The following is a 9,777-nucleotide window of genomic DNA, read 5'->3' on the forward strand; positions in this document are numbered from 1 at the left end:
GGCCCCGGTTTCCTCACTACTAAGTGGGGGCAATCCTAGCAGCCACATCGGAGGGTGCCGTGCCGTCAGACCAGGTGACACAGTTGTGGGGCCGCAGGTCACCGTGCCATTGTCACCCGTCCTACCACTGTTGTGACATGGGCCCACGGCTTTGAGCTCACTCACGGTCTCCTTGGCTCCCGGCTTCAGCCCTCTCCGTCCTGGCGTCTCCCTTGGGGAAGGCGGCCACAGCGGAAGGGCAGGGACAGAGGCGTTGTGACTTTTGAGTCCCCCGCAGACTCTGTTTCTGGACTGTCCGACTTGACGTGACTTCCGAGTTGCGGGGACAGCAGTGGGGACCCCACACGCCCTTCCGATTCCCCAGAGATGAGCTTTGCATCCCACCCCTTGGCCACAATCTCCCTTCAGTGTCTCGTGGCGTGCAGAGCCTGGAGACCTTTTGTCCTTGTCCTTGGGCTTGTGCTCCTGGGGAGAGGACCGCCTCGCACTGAGGGGACAACTCAGAGAGCCCCTGCTGAGGCGCGCAGGCCTGGCTCGGTGCCACCCCCATCCCCCAATGTCCTCATGGCAGGGGGAGACCTCGCGCCGGGCCACATGCCGTTCCACGTCCCTCTGATGTCCTTGAGTCTGGAGTAAGCGCATCCCCCTTTCTGCTGTTGACATTCTTTCTAGATCAATGGCAGATGCTTGCAGAGCGGGCCTCTGACGGGCTGTCCAAAGTGCTTCCTGATGAGAGTCAGATTGGGTGTGCTGGGCAGGGACACCGCAGAGGGGACGCTGTGTCCTTCTCCTGCGTCAGATGGGGAGGCCCCATTGGTGTCCAGCCACGCGGCTAAGGAGGCCCAGATGCCGCCATCGTGGAGCCCCATCTTTAAGACAAACCTCGCCTTGAGGAGAGCCGCTGAGTCTGGCAGGCGCCCTGCTCCCGTAAGACCTCCGCCCGCCGCTTTGATCCTCTCCGAATCTTGCCAGAAGGAAGCACCCCGTGCCAGCTGCCAGGACAGAGCGCGGATCCCCGGCCCCTCTGTGCCCACTAGTGGCATGGCGCTGCAGGGAGCTCACCTGCCCCCAGTGTACTCAGCCACCCACCCACACTCGTGGGCACAGGCGGACGCAGATGTGAAGGCAGGACCCTGAGCTCCCTGGTGGCGTGGGCGTGGCTCCGCCTTCTCCTTCGCTCAGGGGGCAACCCTTTACCCTGGATTGTCCCAGGCTGCACACGGGGACCCATCCACTGGCTTCAGGTGCTGCTGACAGGGTCCCATGCTTTCCGGGCACTTCCTGACCTGCTGTCAGCGTGAGGTGCCCCTGGCCATCCTGGCCAGCCCTGGAGTCAGCCGTCCCTCCAAGGAGCCCCCGCCCTCACTGAGTCTAACCACTATAGAGGAGACGGTGGGGGAGCCGTGGCAGGAGGAAATGGGCCCGAGCCTCCAGAGCGGCGGGCGGGGGCCGTCCGTCCTCACCCCTCCAGGCCTGAGAACGGGGAGCAGAAGCCTCAAACCAGATGCCTGCAGGTCAGGGGCCCAGTCCCAGAGCAGAGCCTGCCGTGTAGACGCCTGGAGGGCCTGCTGCTCGCCCTGCCCTGGCAGCCGGGCACCGTGGGACGTGCCGTGCCTTGACTCACAAGGAAGCGGGGCTTGGACACCTCTCGAGACCACGGGGTGGGCGACCTCTGGCGTGGTGGACAGAGTGAAATCACAGCCATGAGATATCGCAGGACACACGCTTGTCCTGAGGACTCCTCGCCTCCACCTGCCCCTGAGGCGAGGGACTGACTGGCCAGGCCAGCTCCCTGCCCAGGGATGCATTGACCAGCTTTGTGATGTGACCCTGGGTGGCCTTCTGAGGCAGAGCCTCCCCCCTGGTCCTCCTGCTCCCCCTGAATCTGCAGGGGGATGAGCTCCGGGTGGTGGGAGCAGTCACCTGTGCCACCTGTCACTGCTGAGGGGGGAGGCCCCAGTGGGCTCTGGAGGCCCGAGAGAGGGGGGACCACTGGGGCTCTGTGTGACAGCCTGCCTGGGCCCCAACACCCGGGAGCGGCCTGGAGCTGCCAAGGGGAGGGCCGGAGGTCCTGAAGGGGTGTCCACCAGAGAGGGCCGGGGTGGGAGAGCCGGTCCTCCCAGGGCCAACCCCAACAAGTGGCAGCCCAAGCCCAGCGTCTCCCTGCATTGCTGGGTGCTAGGGAGACACTGCTCCACCCCCACTGTCCACCCTCCACCCATCCACTGTCCACTGTCCACCATCCACTGTCCGCCTGTCCTCCTTCCTCTCCGTCCTTTCCCCGGCCTCCTCTCCTCTGACAGGTGACAAACGTGGTGCAGCTGGATCGTGGTTGGGAGGCCTTATCTGCAGGGTGGTTGGGCTCGGCCGGCAGAGCCCTCCAGGGCACAGGAAGTCCTGCGTCCACCTGTCAGGTGAGAACTGAAGTCATTGCCAAGACCCTGGCCAAGCCATCCATGGACACAGCCCCGCTTTGTGGATGGGGTGGTCATCCTGGGACACAGGCCTGGCTTGCACGGCCGCCCTGACCCACAGCAAGTGTCAGAGACTGCGTCCAGCCCCACCCTGACCGGGCCCCCAGTCTGGGGAGACGGGAACCCCTGCCCTTCCTCTGCCCACCACGCATCCTCCGCCTGCCAGAGCCGCCCGGAGCCTTGCAGACCTGCAGGTCGGGACCCGCCACCCTGGGGCCCAGGCTGGAACCCTGGTCACCCCCAGGAGCCTCCGCGGCCCACGGTTGGCCACTTTGTAGGCGGCCAGTGCTGGGTGGAGTGGCAGCGCTGAGGCGGACACGCGCCCCTGTCCAGGTGCCAGGGTCAGGCCTCTCCACGGGCCAGGTGGGCTCTTCTCCTTCCTGTTGTTTTGCCGAAGGCCGGAGGAGCAGGCCCACCACCTGCGGCCAGGGAGAGCAGAGCCGATCCTGCCCAGAGGGACACCGGGGGCAGCAGGAGGACTGGGAGGTCGGCAGAGATGGCCGGCTCCAGCGACCTCACACCCAGGGCCTCACCCCGCGTGGCCCTTCCTGTGAGTCCTGCAGGCGCCCAGGGACTTGGTGACCCGACCCAAACTGTGGTCAAGGGCAGGGAGTTCCGGGCTGCTCTGTGGCCTTAGCCCACCTCGCCAGCTGCCTTTCCAAATGGCCCCAGGCGGCCCTTCCTGGCTGGGCCGAGGCGTGGACAGACACTCCCATCTCCCATCTCCAGGGAGGAGTGGGCGGCCACTGCAGGTGGGATGCGGGCGGCCTCTGGGCTTCCACCCAGGAGCAAGGACTTCAGATGGCCTGAGGTTTCAGGCAGCGCTCAGAGACCAGAGGCCACGAGGAGCCCTTCCCCAAATCCCTACACCAAGGGCCCGACTCCCAGCCGAGTGGCCGAGTGGCCAAGTGGCCGAGTGGCCAAGTGGCCGAGTGGCCATGCCCCAGGCCCTGGGCTGGCAGATGCCACAGCCCTACGGGGGCACAGATGAGTCATCTAGGGGCCACATGGCCCAGATTCCAACCGAGCTGGGACAAAGACAGTGACGAGTGCCCGTGTGAATCGTGACCGGCCCTGACAGCTCACAGGTGCCACAGCCCTCGGTCCTCCCTGGCAAGTGCCGTGGCTGAGCGTGGGGACACAGTCCTTCCTGCAGGCCCCGATTCCCACTCTCGGGGTACGGGGAGCTCCTGGGGGCGACGGTGGCAGTCAGCAGCAGGCTGGAGGTGGGGACGGCTCCGTGAAGACTGGCAGGCTGCCCAGAGGGGTCGGTCACCCCGGAGCAGGAGGCCGGGTGGGGCCCCATGGGAGGGACCGGGGTGCGGAGGAGGCTGCAGTCCCTGACGGGGACACAGGACTGCGGGGAGAGGAAACTAGACGGATGGTAACTCTAGTTGGGGAGGGAGCCAGCAGTAAAATTCTTTGTCATATCAGGTTTTGAAAAGATATGGAGTGTCGTCCACCATGTGAAAGCATCTTTGTTCTAAAATGTACAGAAAACTTGGTCCCTCGTAGAGAAAAATAAGATACAATGTACAGAAGAAAGGAAATTCACTGAATTTAAGAGAGGTTCTCTGGGAACATAGGATCGTCTTCTCTTTTACTCTATGACTTAGATTTTCATTAATGTTCAACTGCGAATATAGTTAAGGGAATCACACTTGGGAAAACAGCTCTAGGAAAACTCATGCATCCCCTCGTGGAGAGGGTTTTTCAGGATTTGGACCCTTGACTTGACGTCCTCGTGGCCACAGTGACTGCCTCCAGCCTTGGCCCTCGCCGTGGGACCCTCTCTGAAAGAGACATCTTGGTGCATTTGTCAAATCTAGGTCCGTGCCTCGGGTTCTGAATTCCAACAGCTCATTGTAAATTCCTTTTAAAGTTCAACAGAATCTTTTCTCCCAAGAAAACCTGCCAACCAGACCACGGCGTGTGCCGTGGGAGACGTTCTCTTTCAGGTATGGCAGGGTGGGCAGAGGGACCAGCCCAGCGATGACGGTGGCCCCTTGCTCACTGTCCCTGAGCAGTCAGGCTCCACGGCTGGGGAGGGGCCTGCGATCACCGCCCTCCGCTTGCAGGCGGGGGGAGCAGGCACAGGGCTTTCCAGTGACTTCCGGGGCCTGCTGGCCATGAGAGGCCGTCCAGGACTGCACCCAGCTCTGAGGTTTCCCCGCCCTGGTACCTGTCCATCCAGCCAGGGTTCAGCCCGCCGCCCAGGGGGCACGGGGCACCACTAAGTGTCTGGGCCACCTTGGAGACGCGGGTCCCCTCAGCCTGAGGCTGGCAGGGGCTGGGTGGCTGAGTGCCCCAGGCACCCCTGTGTGCAGTGGCTGTCACCGCCCTCACTGCCTGACCACCAGCCGCTCACTCTGGAGCCTGCGGCAGACCCCCAGCAGGGCGAAGCCCACGGATGGGCTGTCCCGGGTTCTACCCCGCTGCCGGTCTGGTTGTCCTGCTGGCTGACCCCTCTCTGCCCGGTCCGTTCCCGTGCACGCATGTCCATCCACACACATCCAAGCCCCCGCCACGTGCCCAGTGCCCTGCCAAGCACCTTGAAGACGCGACAGGATCCGGGCTGCTGGGCCGGCCTGCCCCGCCCTGCCCGCCTGTGCAGCGCTCAGTCTGATCTTGGCCCCTGACCATCCATCGTCCAACCTCCCCTTGGAGCCAGTTACGTAAGTGTCCCCAAGGCCTGAAAACTTCCACATGGCCCTGCAGCCCAGCCCGCCAGCTGCTCCCGGGACGTCAGCCACGGCCACTTCCCCTGGACACAGAGCAGCTGTGCAGACGTCAGGAAGAGCCGGCGTGCCCAGTGCAAGCGTTGACCCAGCAGCAGCCCCTGGGTCCCCGTGACCCTGGACACCTGGACCCACAGCACACACTGCCACCCAGCCCCCGAGGAAGGCACACGGGTGGCCTCCCCTCCCCTTGAACAATGGCTCTGTCTCTCCCTTCCCTCCCGGCCATGTCCCTGTGCCAGGCCACCCTCCCAGCATGTCCAGGGCCTTGTGCGGCTCCAGACCTCCGGCGGCCTCATCAGGAACCTGCGTCCTGCCTGCTCACGCAGGGGCCACCCCCAGAGTCCAAGCTCAGGTCCAGGAGTGGCCGGGGGCCTTCGTTTTGCTGTTTGATGCAGGAGTTCAGCTCGTCCTTGGAGAAAGGCCAGCGCTGGCGGCCTGTGCTACTGTAGGTGAAGTGGTCCCCCAGAATGTCTCCATGTCTGCGGGCGTCCATGTCCCAGTGAGGGAGGGGAGGCTGAGAGACGCGCAGACGTCGGTGCCACGTCTCAGCCTCTGGGGCCGCCGTGACATCACCACAAGCAGGGCTTAAGACCACAGGAACGGATCCCTGGCTCTGGAGGCTGTGGTCACCTGCAGGTGTCGAGGCTCCGGGAGGTCCCTCCTTCCTCTTTCAGCTGTGGCGGCTCCAGCGGCCTTGGCTCGTGTCTTCTCGTTACATCTCCTGTTTTCTCCTCTCTGTCCCTTGAGGGCCTTGTCATTAGATGTCAGCCCGCCCTCCGGGACGATCTCAAGATCCTTAAATTGGTCACACAAAGGCGGTCACCCGAGGTCTCAGGGCTTAGATGTGGGCATGTCTTTGGCAGATGGACCTACTACGTGTTGTGTGATGCGAGGAACGTGATGAGGAACGTGGACGTCCACCCTAACATCCATCCACCCTATAGTCTGTCCAACCTAAAGTCCGTCCACCCTAAAGTCCGTCCACCCTAAAATCCATCCACCCTAAAGTCTGTCCACCCTAAAGTCCGTCCACCCAAGAATGGTGCCTCGGGCTGGGCAGGCCCCTCTCCCAAGCAGGCAGCTTTGCACCTCGGCCAAGCACAGCTGCCCATCAGCAGTGGACCTTCCGCCGGGGTCTGCTGAGAGCGCCCGCCGTCCTCACACCCTCGAGGCCGCCCGCCTTCTCCCTGGACTCTCGCCCAGGCTTCTGCTCTGGTTCCTGCTGCCAGGCCAGCCTGGCCTCTGGCCTCTGTCCCTGAGAGCCGTCTTGTCCCTGGCTGTAAGTGGCACGGATGGTGGGGACCCCGAACCCCTCTTCAGCTCTTGCTCTCCTGAGTTCCAGGCTGTGGAGCCCGCTGGCCGTGGCCGTCTCCATGCTCGGCTGCCCAGGGACGAAGCAGCACCTCTCAGCCAGGGGCACCCCCACTCCTTGTCTGCAGGAGGGGGATGGGCACTGACCCGGGGCCTGCAGGAGTGTCCAGGGAGACGCCTCGGTCACCCAGCCCCTGGTGGGGGCTCAAGTCAGAGCTGGCGGCTCCCCAGGCAGGAGGCTCACGGCACAGCCCTCCCCTCGGGCAGGGGTCCAGCACTGGGTCAGCAAGGCTGTTGGAGGACCCCTCTTCTGTCCCTGTACGTGAGGCCCAAAGGCAAGCGTGACCCTTCCTGTCCAAGGGTGTAAGCGTCGCTCTCCCCAGGAGAAGAGAACCTAGGACTTGAGCTCATTCCTACTGAGGCGCAGGTGGCCGATAGCGGTCCCCTCCTGGGAGAGCAATCATGGGCCCCCTGGCCGTGGGGTCCTGGGGGAGGCCCCTTTACGTCCTCTCAAAAGAGAGCTTCCCTCCACTAGAGGGCAGCAGAGCACTGGGGACGGCCGAGGACAGAGGGACTTGTGGGGCCACCATAAGGTGAACCGACCCCCACCCAAGCAGGGCCTCCTCCCTCCATCAGCCCTGCTCCGTCCATGCCCTGGACACGCGCAGGTGGGGGACACAGAGGCACTACACCTGTTCTCCAAGAAGGGCTTTGGGGACAGGCCCCTCTCTCCAAGGCCCTGAGTCAGTGCGCACGTGCCGAAGGAATAAGAGCCCCGGACAGGTGACCCCACCAAGCCAGGGCACGTCCCAGGAGGGGTCGGAGAGCAACGCCGGGACAGTGTCCACTCTCCAAAATGAGCCCAGTGTGTTCAAGCAGAAGCCCCGGGTCCTCCTCAGGCTTTCCTGGTCGCCAGGACAGAGTCCTTGGGAGAGGTCGGCTGTCAGCCCTGGGCGCCTTAGAAATGTGACCGGAAGCTCCGTCCCTGTCCCCAGTGCCAATTTAATAATGAGGACACGGTTTTGAGAAAAAGGAAAAAGAAGTTTTATTGCTTTGCTATCAGAGGAGAAACACCGGGGAACCCCCGTCCCAAAGGCTGCGAGTCTCCCCCTCAGGAGGGACAGGGAGGGGTGCTTTAGAGGAACTTCAAGGGTCACGTTCCAGGCGTGCTCTGGTAGGGCCCCGGGCGCCCTGGTGCCAGGGTTCCCTTGTTAACTTGGGAGGTGTCCACGTCCAGATCCTCGCAGGCCTCTCCTTCCGGTGGTGTGCTCAGGCCAGTGAGTTGGGGCGATGGGGGCTGCATTCAGAAGGCCAGGGACCCCGTTACGGTCAGAACAGTTCAAATAGCGCCAAGCCTTGGGGCCCCTGTGGGAAGCCACCAGGGCACACTTTGAGCTGGCGAGTTGCCAGGGTGCAGATCACGTTTTAAACAAGCTGCTCTAAAATCCACGCTCCCCGAGACCCTCCGGACCATTTTTATTGTTGATGGGGACACAGGGCTGCCGAGAACGTTTCAGTTGTAAACCCCAAGCAAAGACGTCCAGCTGAGCCCCTGAGCTGGAGGTCACCTCAGGTCAGGCTCTGCGCTGACCCTGCTGCCGTGGCCAGGCCCCTCGGCACAGCAGAGCTGAGGGCTCCTGTGAACCAGGGGTTTCAAGGGCAGTTTTGCAGCTGGGGTTTGCAGGACGCAGGTGGCCTGCAGACAGCGCGGGGACCTCGAGGGAGGCGAAGCCCGTAAGGTCCACAGGCAGGGGTCGGGCGCTGGCCACTTACCACTACAGCAGCTCCAGGCCCCAAGAGCCGGACCCTGCTGCAGGCAGCGCCAGGGAGGGAGGCTTCGAGGCCTGGCCGCCTCTTCAGGAGGCTCTGATCCTGTCCTGCTCCAGACGCTTGGGGGTGGGGACAGGCCATGGCCCCTCCAGAAGGAACCGCTCCCCCTGCCCTGGCAGGGGTGAGTCTCAGGGAGCAGGCAGGGCTCCTGGAGGAAGCTGCTGGGTGGCCCCCTCCCACCTGGTCACGTCCCTCACCATCAGGCTAGGGGGTGACCCTCAGGCCCCATACCCGGTTGCTGGTGGCCTCTGTGGACTCATGGCTCCACCCTGCCCCCCCACCTCCCTGTACCTCTGGCCTTTGCCCAGGCCAGGGGACCAAGCTCCCCAGGTCCCAGCTCTATGCCCACAGAAAGCCCCTCCCTCCAGGGCTCAGTGTCCCTGTAGTGGAGGGGGCCGTCCTGGGGCGGTTGGTGCCTCGGTTGAGGATTCGAAGACTCCCCCTCCAGGAGCGCTGTTGTGGCCTGCAGACTGCCCACTCGGGCCTCCAGTGGTTCCCCTCCTGCCCTGCCCTGAACCTTCCAGATGCTCCTCCTGTGCCCAGCGGGCCCACCCTGCAGACTAGTTGGTCTGGTTGGCTCCCAGGCTGCACCGACACCCCCGGAGGGCAGGGCTCACACTGCGGGTCCCCTGCCCGCTCCCTCCCCCGCCTGGACGCGCAGGCTCTTGGTGAGGTGCCCAAAGCCGCGGGTGCCCTTCCCAAGCCCTGGCCCTCGGTTATCTCGCCTGGTCTGCCCAGCACCTGGAGGCCAGGGACAGCTGCTCCTTGTGCAGGTGAGAAGTGGGGCTCGGCGCCCGGCTCACGGCCAGCTCCTCCTCCTCAGCTGGTGGGCTTGCAGGACTGAGGACGCCTGGCCAAGGGCTCAGGCCCTCTGCCAACTCTGAAAGGGTGACTTTGGGACGAGGCCTCTGCAGAGCTACAAGGGGCCATGTCTCCTTTGGCCTAGAGGAGCCTGACCCAGGGCTTGGCCACCTCTGCTGGTCCACCACCCTGGCCCAGAGCTGGGCTACCAGCTAAAGCAGGAGGAGCCGTGCTGGCCCCGGACCGGCTCCAGCGGGTCTATCATCCACATCAGAAAAAGGGAGTGTCCCCAGGGATCTGGGGGCCACCCTCTGTAAGAAGAGCTGGATGTGCAGCCCACGGGTGAGAGGGACTCAGGGTCTCTGCGACGGGTCCTGCAGCAGCCCGAGACCCATGCCCACTACACCTGCCCGGGCCCTCCCCTGTTCCTCGTGGCTGAAGGGAGCAGGGTGTGCTAATGTCCCCATTCTGAAGGACACCTGTGGTGCTTAAAGGGGTGGTGCAGCTTGGGAGCCTGGACACAGTGCTGGGCACATGGGGTCGCTTATTTGTAAAAAGCCCTCAGAAGAGCTCAGGGGAGAGAGCGGCACTTAGGCCAGGTGCATGGAGTCTGGGTGAGG

The 9,777-nt window shown here is 63.9% G+C and overlaps 1 long non-coding RNA gene across 3 annotated transcripts; it reads right to left on the reverse strand.

The window, feature by feature from the left end:
* Window positions 1-7,546: 7,546 nt before the first annotated feature.
* LOC143383922 (uncharacterized) lies at window positions 7,547-9,419 on the reverse strand. Of its 3 annotated transcripts, none has more exons than XR_013154562.1 (2): window positions 9,098-9,419; window positions 7,547-7,891 (listed from the first exon to the last, which is right to left on the reverse strand). It is a non-coding gene; the product is annotated as an uncharacterized LOC143383922 (long non-coding RNA). The 3 variants fall into 3 exon arrangements; XR_013089219.2 differs by lacking the exon at window positions 9,098-9,419 and adding an exon at window positions 8,300-9,075 and having other exon boundaries at window positions 7,547-7,823; XR_013154563.1 differs by lacking the exon at window positions 9,098-9,419 and adding an exon at window positions 8,300-9,075.
* Between the last annotated feature and the right edge of the window lie 358 nt (window positions 9,420-9,777).

The sequence above is a fragment of the Callospermophilus lateralis genome, chromosome 18, assembly GCF_048772815.1.
Source record: "Callospermophilus lateralis isolate mCalLat2 chromosome 18, mCalLat2.hap1, whole genome shotgun sequence".
Taxonomy (NCBI): Eukaryota; Metazoa; Chordata; class Mammalia; order Rodentia; family Sciuridae; genus Callospermophilus; species Callospermophilus lateralis.